Source organism: Marmota marmota, unplaced genomic scaffold (genome assembly GCF_001458135.2).
Source record: "Marmota marmota marmota unplaced genomic scaffold, marMar, whole genome shotgun sequence".
In the NCBI taxonomy this organism is placed as follows: Eukaryota; Metazoa; Chordata; class Mammalia; order Rodentia; family Sciuridae; genus Marmota; species Marmota marmota.
The window spans coordinates 43,257-53,774 of NW_025999873.1; positions in this window are offsets into that span (position 1 = coordinate 43,257).

A 10,518-nucleotide genomic window follows, 5' to 3' on the forward strand; every position below is an offset into this window, starting at 1 on the left:
GCATCATTCCAAAGAAGGCAAAAATTAAACAAACCCCAGGGACCTCAGCAGCATCTCTCCTTGAAAACACTGTAACAGTCACTGGAAAAGAGGGCAAGGGCTCCTCACTGAGTCTTTTGAAATGTTTCCACCATTCTCTTCCAACCTTCCACTTGGAGGGATCACTAGGCTTACTTTTCTTGAATTAAGCTGTAAATTGAGCTGCTATAAACATTGATGTGGCTGCATCACTATACTATGCTGATTTTAAGTCCTTTGGGTATAAACCATGAAATGTGATAGCTGGGTCAAATGGTGGTTCCATTCCCAGTTTTCCAAGGAATCTCCTATACTACTTTCCATATTGGTTGCACCAATTTGCAGTCCCACTAACAGGGTATGAGTGTGCCTTAGGCTCCCAATGCCTGCCACGTCCTTATGCTTAAGATTCCACCACTGGCTGCTTTCTTAGGACTCCTCCTTGAAAACAATGGCACTTCTCCTTAACCGAGAAGCCACATCTCATCCTGAGCTCCTGGGCCCAAGTTCCACTAATCGTCTTGTTATAAGAGAACAGTGGGATAACTCAGGCCATCACAGACGTCCTAGATCACTTGTCCAAATAGAAGAAATATATCAATGAGAGCCTGTTGGGTAGTCACAGAATCAACACAGGAGTTATCGGTGTGGCCCCAGGTGTGAGGGTCAGACACAGGTGCTTCACCTAGATAGGCAGGATCCACCAGGGGAAAGGCAGCTTGTCTGGCAGGACTTGGATCCTAATCTTCCTCAACATTTGCTGAGCCCTCTTCTGTCTGAGTTCTCCCTGTTGTTTCTCACAGGGGGCTCTGGCCTGACCCAGTTTCACTGGAGGATGGCCATGAGTGGAGCAGACACCACTTCCTTCCTGTCCTCATCTTATACCAATCACAGTAATCAACCTTTTCTTCTGTGTTAGCATCTTCTGGACAGAGATTATCCCCCAAGTTCCCTCCCCAGTGGAAGTCCTGGCTCACACTTTTGGAAGACAGGTGAAGTAGGAATTAGAGACCATGGGATGACCATTGGAGCAAATGGGAGGTCATCATGGCTGATGGTGCCCCCCAAGGGCTCTGGGGTAGGCTTGGTGATACTTTACCAGCAATGGCATGGTTGTGGGGACCTCCCTGCAGGCCTGGGAACACAGCGGAATTGATGAGCGACTCCAGGTTGTACAGAATCTCTTTGCCGGTCTTGGGATCCACACTGCACACTCCTGGGTAAAAAATACCATCAAAATGCAGTCCTATAGGCTGAGCCCTTCATCTTCTCCCTAGGGACTCAATGGTGTAGTATGCACCTTGACTTCTGGCGTGAAGTCAGCCTTACAGCTGCTTTGTAAGGCTATGCAGCAGAGGAAGCCCTTGCTGCTGCCCCCCCCCTTTATTTTTTATTTATTTATTTGTTTGTTTGTTTGTTTATTTTTGATTGAACCACTGAACTACATCCTCAGCATTTTTTTAATATTTATTTCTTAGTTGGACACAATATCATCTTTATTTTATTTATTTATTTTTATGTGGTGCCAAAATTCGAACCCAGGGCCTCACACATGCTAGGCGAGTGCTCTATCACTGGGCCACAACCCCCAGCCCATCCTCAGCATTTTTAATTTAGAGAAGGACCTCACCAAGTTAGTGATGCTGGCCATGAACTTGAGATCCTCCCACCTCAGCCTTCTGAGTTGCTGGGATTTTTTGGAAACAGGACATCATGGATGGGTCACTGAATGGAACCCCAGCTTCAGCACCTCCATTGTACACCTGTCACCTATGATGGCTTCTTTTCTTCATAACACCTGACTATAATGAAGCCTTAAAGTGGAAAGAAACAGAAATTTCCCTCCCGAGACTGTAACAAAGCACATGCCTTTGGCATTTCTTTAAAGATGACTAGGAAGGCGACTTAACAGAGATAATACTCAGAAGGCTACTCATGGGGAAGTTTTCTTTCTGAGAAAATATTCACACAGTAATAACTTAATAATTACTATTCAAAAATAAGTAATACTAGAGCTGGGGTTATGGCTCAGTGGTAGAGCACTCACCTCGCACATGCAAGGCTCTGGGTTTGATCCTCAGCACCACATCAAAATAAATAAATAAACACATAAAATAAAGTTATTGTGTCCAACTACATCTACAAAAAAAATTTTTTTAAGTAAGTGATACTAACACCTCTACGGAGCTGTTGCTTTTTCTTTTTTCTTTTTCTTTTTGCTGCTCGTAGGGATAGAACCCAGGGCCTCATGCATGCCAGGCAAACACTCTACCATTGAGCCACATCCACAATCCTATTTGGAATATCTTGGGATCCAACAACTACTCTGAGCACTTTGTGCAAATTCATTCAATCTCCTGAATAGCAGTCCAGTGAGACAGGTGCTATTACTCCAGTCCCCACTCCAGAAGTGAAGAAATGAAGCACCAAGAAGCTGCACGGGCAGCCTGGGACCATGGTGTGTGGGAGAGCCAGGATCTGCTTTGGTCCTCTGGCTCCTGTCAGCCAGCAGAGGGTCTAATGAATCACATTAACATACAATGGCAGAAATAAAAGGCCTCCTAGGCAGGTGGGACAGGTCACCTGACTCAAAAGCATCAACCCCACTGAAGATGGACCTCAATGGAGCACAGGGACAAGAGAGCGCTAGGAAACTGCGTGGGCACCTCGTTGGGTCAAGTCCTGGCTGGGGCAGGGCGAGGAGACCCTGCCCAGGAGTAAGAGTAATGCAGCTATCGAGGGCGGGTTTCTCTGCTCATGTGAGGCTGGAGCACAGATGTCATCACAGGCTGGCTAACCAAGGACCTGACCGCTCAAGTGGTTTCCCAGGTATGGGAATCTAAAAATAAGGGGCACAAGGCTTAGAGATGGGCTATAAGGTACAGGAAAGAGAAATTCCCCACTAAAATGATAAAACTTGCATTAAGGTTCATGCACCGAGCGTCTGCATCATTCCAACACACAGCAGTTGCTGATCCCCTCCCTGTTTTCCTAGCACTTGGATGCATAGGAATGGGGGCCACAATTCTCGCTCAGGACTTCCTTGTAGGTCCTTTCCATAAAGCCTATCACCATAAAGACCTGAGTAGGGCTGGACATTGACCCTCCCAGCCCTGTGGGTCCAGATGATAGGCCTGCAGAACCCACTTCTGACAGAGTGTTTCCACTTCATCAATAAACTCAGTCCTACCATAATACCTGTGGGAGAGAAGCAGGAGCCCACATCCACTTTTTTTTTGTGGGGGAAGCTCTGGAAGACCAACCTTGCACGTGACTGAGTCACGCTCCCCAGCTGGGTGCTGAGGTGCTCAGTCTCAGAAATGTGGCAGAGCTTTCCCCACCCTTCTTGGGTTGGAGGTCGGTGTCTCGTACATGGGTGTGTCTTGCTACAGCCCCATGGGTGGAGCTACGATCACCTGCTCCTTTGTAATATTACCTGTTGCCCTGTTTAGGATAGAATGTTCTATGGAAGTGCCTTGTGTGTGTCCCCTTCTCTTACTGTGCCCTTGGGTATGGCCTACCCAGGTGTCAGTCAACCTGCTAACAGTGGACATCATGAAGATAGACTCAGCCCCTCGAAACCTGACTCCTTGCCTCATTTGAATGCCTTCTCCTCAATAAAAGGGGTCAGCTCGTTCTCTCTCTCTCTCTCTCTCTCTCTCTCTCTCTCTCTTCCTGTGGACCCTTAAGGTCAGAGGAGCCATCATAGCCACCCCAAAGAAAAAAGTATTTGTGTCTCTTGTGTGGTTATTTCACACAGTCTAATTAACCCAGTTCAACTGGACTGACCCCTGAGCCTTTTAGTCGAGAACAGAAACCCAGTAGGGGCCCCAACTTTTGCACCTAGCAGAGGTCAAAGCTTAGAGGTAGGAAGAAGTGAGGGGAAGTGAGCAAGTCTCAGCTTCCCCATCTTGTCCTATAAGGTTGTAGGAGGATCCAATGAGATATATTAGTTGGTACCCAGTAAATCTACCAAAGCACAAAGCAAAGGTAGTTATTCACAGTAGTAGAAAGACAAAGCCTTCAATTTGACCCTCAGACTTCCACAGAGAACTTCAGGGGCATCTCAGGATAGAATGACAGTTCATTCTCCAAGGGTGACCCTTCTTTTTCTGTGTCCATTGGAATACAAATGCTAACATTCACCAAGATCATGTCTTATTCTGTACTTTCTTTGTCTGATAATGACTGTAAAAAACAAACAACAGATGGCCAGGCGAGGTGATGCATGCCTATAATCCCAACAACTTAGGAGGCTGAAGCAGGAGGACCTCAAGTTCCAGTCCAATTTGGAAAACTTAGTGAGTCTCTGTCTCAAAATAAAAAATAAAGGGCTTGGGCTGTAACTCAGTGGTAGAATATCCCTGGGTACAATTTCCAGTACCACAAACCACCCCTCCAAAACAAAAATTAAGCTAGACATGGTGGCACTGCCTATAGTCCTAGCACTTGAGAGATTGAGGAAGGAGGATCACTCGAGTCCAGCAACATAGAAAGATCCTATCTATATATATAGATATAGATTATATGTATATATACCTATGTCTATATGTATGTATGAACACACACACACACATATATGGTTTACACTGGTTCAAAAGAGTTGAGAAAAGTAATCACTGCACATGTAAATCCAACATTTATAACAATAAATTTCCCATACAGGTTGAGCATCTCTAACTGAAAATATGAAACCCAAATGCTCCCAAATCTGAAGCTTCTTGTGTACCAACATGACATCCAAAAAGTTTCCATAATCTCACCGTATGATGCCCAGCACTGCTCTGGGACTCTGCACTGTCCCCACTAGAAAGAAGGCACTCATCAGAGGCAGTTCCAAGACCTTGGACTTCCTAGACTCCAAAACTATAAAAATAAGTTGCTCTATTTACAAATACTCAGTCTTAGCAATTCAGCTATACAAACAGAAAACAGACAAAGAAAGTTGGAGACAGAAGAACTAAAGTAGATGGCCAATAGACAAAAGGCAACTCATGTCCCATATATCAGCAACACAGGAATAATCAGGATTTAAAATAAGAAAAAATACAAACCATTTACAATAGCACCTCCAAAACTGAAGTACTTAAACACAAATCTAATAATTTATGCATCCAGAAAACTTTGAACATGGTTGAAAGAAATCACAAGGAACATTAAAAAAAAAGTTTCAAAGGAACTGGGGGATATAGTTCATTGGTAGAGCCTAGAATGCATTAGGACCTGCCTTCCAACCCAGCATCTCCAAAAAAAAAAAAAAAAATTCAAATATTTAACCAGTAAAGTCTATGCAATATTCCAAAATCTGAAAAAAAAACTCTGAAATCTATAACACTTTGGGTCCCAAGCATTTCATATGAGACACTCAGCCTGCACCATAAGTTCCCTTTCACTTCTCAGCCACTTCTGATACAGATCATAGCAACAGTCATCTTCTGTGGCATCCCTCAAAGGACACCAATCTTTTCTCGGTCAAGGCTAGATGATACTCCTTATTACCCTGGCCTGCTGTTCTAGAAACTCCTGAAGACTGTTAAATGCAACCCTGAATATACCTGCTCCAGGAACAGCAGTGGTATCACAGGTTAGAAATCACATAAGAGCTATGCAAGAGGGCAGGAGTGGAAGAGAACAGACTCCACAATTGGGAAGCCTGTTTTCTTTCTTTTTTTTAGTACCAGGGATTGAACCCAGGGGTGCTTAACCACCAAGCCACATCCCCAGCCCATTTTTATATTTTATTAGAGACAGGGTCTATATGAGTTTCTTAGGACCTCACTAAGTTGCTGAGGCTGGGTTTGAACCTGCAATCCTCCTGCCCCAGCCTCCTGAATCACTGGGATTACAAGCGTGTGCCACTCTGTCCAGCTGAGAAGCCCATTTTATGAAGTTTACATGTTGTTTAGATTCTACACCGATTGAGTACTTCACATCACTATGTCAGAAACAGGACTTGGAAGACACTTACCTCTGACCTGGTACGCCTCAGAGTATTTGTTATTTAAGCAAGAGCCTAGGGCCTCTAAAACTGCTCAGCTGGCAAAATTCTCCAAGGCAATCAGCTCCAATCCAAACCTCTGCTGGTACTTTCCTTTTTAATGATGTTGTAAACCTTATGAAAAGAAAACAGATGCTGGACACTTGGACATTTTGGTTTAAAATTTTGCTCTGATCAAAGCCTTAATCTCCTAAAGAGAAAAGACACTATTACAGATTCGTATTTTCTCAGAAGTCAACTATAACCCAAATAAGCAAAATATGAAGACTCCTGTAACACTTTAAGGGATAGAACAAATCTTCCTTAAAGACTTTACCACCATCTGGGAAAGAATTAATAATAAAATGTATGAAGAAAAACAAAATGATTTAGGAGAAACTTATCTTTACATACCCTACCTAATTTTTAATTCTACACCATCCTGTTATTTTTATCCCTACATTTCATCAAGTTCCTCCCTCCCTGAACTTCATTCTTTGCTCCTCTTCCTTAAAGGAAAAGATGTTTCAGCAACTGACTGCATTCTTTCAAGCTGTGAAGCTGTAGTTAAGTACACTAATTCTTCCACCAGTTCAACTGTACTATTTCTTTGTCTTTTTTTTTTTTTTTTTTTTTTGGTACCAGGGATTGGAGTAGGGGCACTAAACCACTGAACCACACTCCCAGTCCTATTTCGCATTTTATTTAGAGACAGGGTCTCACTGAGTTGCTTAGCGCCTCACTGTTGCTGAGGCTGGCTTTGAACTCGTGATCCTCCTGCTTCAGGCTCCCAAGTATCTGGGATTACAGGCATGTGCCACTGCAGGCGGCTCAACTGTACTACTGAACCGCATTAATGAGTTTTTCATCTCAGCTATTATACTTTTTAAGTCCAGAATTTCTACTTGGTTCTTTCTAATGATTTATCTCTCTTTGATAAATTATCTTTATATGATGTAAAACAATAACTAGAATTTAAGAAAATAAAAAATACTCTGAGCCAAATGTGAGTGGATGAGTTCTGGGAACATACGTTCAAGTTATTTTAATAAGGTACTCTAAAGTGGAAGAAGTTACATGAACTATTTTTACAGCGCTGGGGATCAAACCCAGGACTTTGCACATGCCAAACAAGTACTCTACCACTGAGCTACACCGCTAGATCTCACATGAACTTCCAAAGCACTGAACAAAGAAAGAAATCAATACATCCAACAAATATATTGGTGTGAGTATTACCTAGGTGGGCTACAGCCAAGTGGGAAAATGTATAGGTTTCAGATGCTATAGCATCCTTAGCTTTAGGGTTGGTGGAAGGTAGAGACCTGTTAAGCTTAACAATACATTATGAGTTGTTTACAAAAGTAAGTAGACTTTTTTCTAAAGATAGTTTAAGATAACTTTGACTCTAGACCTGCAGCTCCCATGTTTCCACCATCAGAATGTTCTACCCTACTGAGATCAGGCAGTGGGGTCTTTAATATAAATGTGGCTTCTTGAGAGAACTTCAACTTCACATTTTATTAATGGTCTTTATGTGATGAATCATTGATTCTATGATTTCCTTTACACCTTTAATCATGGCTTTCTTAAGTTCTTTAATCATTTATTTATTTTTATTTTTTAGTTGTTGATGAACTTTTTAAAAAGAATTTATTTATATATGCAGTGCTGAAAATCGAACCCAGGGCCTCGCACATGCTAGGCAAGCACTCTACCACTGAGCCACAGCCCCAGCCCTAAACATATTTATAAAACATTTGAAATTCTGACCTATGAAATTTGACATCTGATCCTCTGAGACAATTTCTGTTGCCCAGTTGTCTTCAGTGTTTGGATTATTCTTTCCTGCTTCTTTGCATGGCTTGGAAATTTTTTTTTGAAAGTAGACATTGTGTGTAATATATTGTAGTAACCCTAGGTACTGGTCACCTATCCTCTTGCAGAGCTTACTATTGTTGGTAATTTTTTTTTATTTATTTAGTGAATGGATGGATTATTTTAGAGAAGTCTATTCCCCATCACCCCCTTGCAGTGTGAAGCCATTGATGCTGATTCTTGGGATGGGGGTGGGAGACTTCCTTATAGTTGCCTTGGGAGTGGTTTTAGAAGATTGCTTTCTGGCTCTCTTTCCCTGAGCAGTTATAGAAATGGAGCTCAACCAATTGCTGGCTGATTGTTCTGTTGTTTTCAACAATGGACTGTGGCATAAATTGCTCAACTCACTGATCCAGTAAATTTAAAGGGAAAACTCTTATGGTAAGCACTTGAGGTTTCTTCTGCCCAGGAGTGATCCTCTTAGATGTCTCTTCCAGCTATGTAGCAGTCCTTCAATTTATCTATATCTCCAATAAATCTGTCAATCTCTTCCCAACTGACTTTCACCACAACCTTCACTGTTTTTGAGATTATATTTGAAACTCTCTCCATTGCAAATGAAGGTAGAGCCTTTGGAGAAAGATTTGGACCTCTGTCTCCTATAGCTTGCCCCTTCCATGGGCAAAATCTCTTGAGTCACAGCTGTCCTGGGGGCAGAGACAATGGGTGTTTCTGACTGAGTGACACTTCCACTTTAAGAGTTTGGTGCTGGGTGAAGGGTAAAACAGCCCTGGGTTTCTCTCCTCACCTCTGCCTGCATGGAAGCACAGCTCCAGGAGCCAAGGCAAGGTCAGTCAGGCCCAGTACTCTCAGTGGTGCTGTGCCTAAGGTAGAGCCTTGCTCTCACCAGTGGGGACTGGGTGGAGGAAAGGAGGTCCTACCTACTGCACTCAGCCACAACGTAGCCCCAGAAACTGGTAGTTGAAGACAAGATGAGAAATTCAGAATTTCTGCTTTCCTGAGAAGACAGCCCTCTGATTGGGAGGTGGGGGAAAGAGAGTCAGTCCTGTGTTCTTGGTTGTGCCAGCCTGGGGTTCAAGGGCTTAGGAAAATATTAAAGATCTTCCCTGTCCACGTGTCTGTGTGACCTTCACACACCCTTGATGGGACATCTAAAGAATGCTGACTTCTTGGTGGGTTTGGTTCACTTATGAGAACTCAGAATCACTCAAGACTATCACTCTCTAAGGATCTGGCCAGTCCTTGAGGGAATAAAGTGTCCTTGAGGGGATCTAGGTCATGCAGGCTGTTAGAATAGATCTTTGTCCTAACTTGTATTTAAGGAAGCCCACCAGGAATAAGACTTTGGACTCTCCTCCATGAACAGGATGCTCTGCCTGGGACTTCCCTGTCGGGACCCTGAAAAGCTGCCCTGGGACTCCCCAGCTCCCTGACTTCAGGTGCTGGTGTTTTCTCTGGTAAGATGATGTATTTTCTTCTCTTTCTCTCCCACCTTTCACTTTTGCTTTTGCTTTCATGTGACTACTAAAACAAACACTATCTTATATAAAGAGAGTCTCTCTATTGTCTATCAGAAACGACCTGCCAAATTCAGCAGCTGCACTCATATGTCACATCTTAATGTTACTGAGGTCAAATTTCTCTATCTGAGCTGCAAAGAGGGAGTGTTACTGAGTCCTGGGGCAAAAGCCCTGGCTCTAGGGGTCCCAACAGATCAACCCCAATCACCTATTTCAATATACCAAGCAAAGAAATGACCAGTGCAGGAGGGCAAGAAAGGAGCTTTAATTAATGTGGTCATCATACTGGGAAGAACAGACATAGGGGTACAGTGACCAAAGATCCTTTTTCAAGGGACTGACAGAAACTTTGAAGTTTTGTAGAAAAAAAGACAAGCTTGCATGGATCGGGAGTTTGCAAAGCTGGCAGAGTAGGACATCTGGTCAAGCCATGGTCTTGTTGGTCATTATGTCAGGGCTGGTTCTGTGGAGCTCTGGGAAGGTCATCATTTCATAAGGAGGCAATTTGGTTCCCACTGTGAGATGGTTGCTCCTGCTTAGAGGAACAACCTCAGTCCCAACAGGAGGTGACTGCACCTTGTTAAAGGGGGCAATCTTGTCATTGGATGTTCTGTAAGACTCACTGTTGACACTGGACATGGGAATATTGACTTAGTGACTGTAGAAATGAAAACAGGTGAATGATCACACGGGCAAGGCTTTTATTAGGGCTTCTGTTTGCGAAGGGAGACCCAGCATGGACCATTCTGGCTCCCAGAATAAAGGGAAAGAGTTCCTTTGATTCATGTAAAAGGGCTTTTTGCAAGGGGGCTAAGCTTTAGGAATGCTAATTGGCTTTCAAAGGTATGTTTTCTTTACCTCTGAGGAAAGCAAGAGCAGCTGGTCATCCTGGAGCCAAATGTCAATTTTTCATATTGATGCCACAACCTGGATAAATATTTATCTCTGCCTTCTGACAACAATGAACTGCTGTAGCTGTTAAGATCACCCATGGAAGAGAACAAAAATCATAGCAAGTAGCAAATCAAGGGCCCTGGGAATGTGTCCTTTTGATGGCTCCTTAACAGTTTTTATCCTTTATGTTGTTTGTCCTTGGGGAATGATGGCAAGAACATCTTGGCCCCAGTGAAGTACAGGGCTCTGAAGCTGATAAGGTTGATTTGG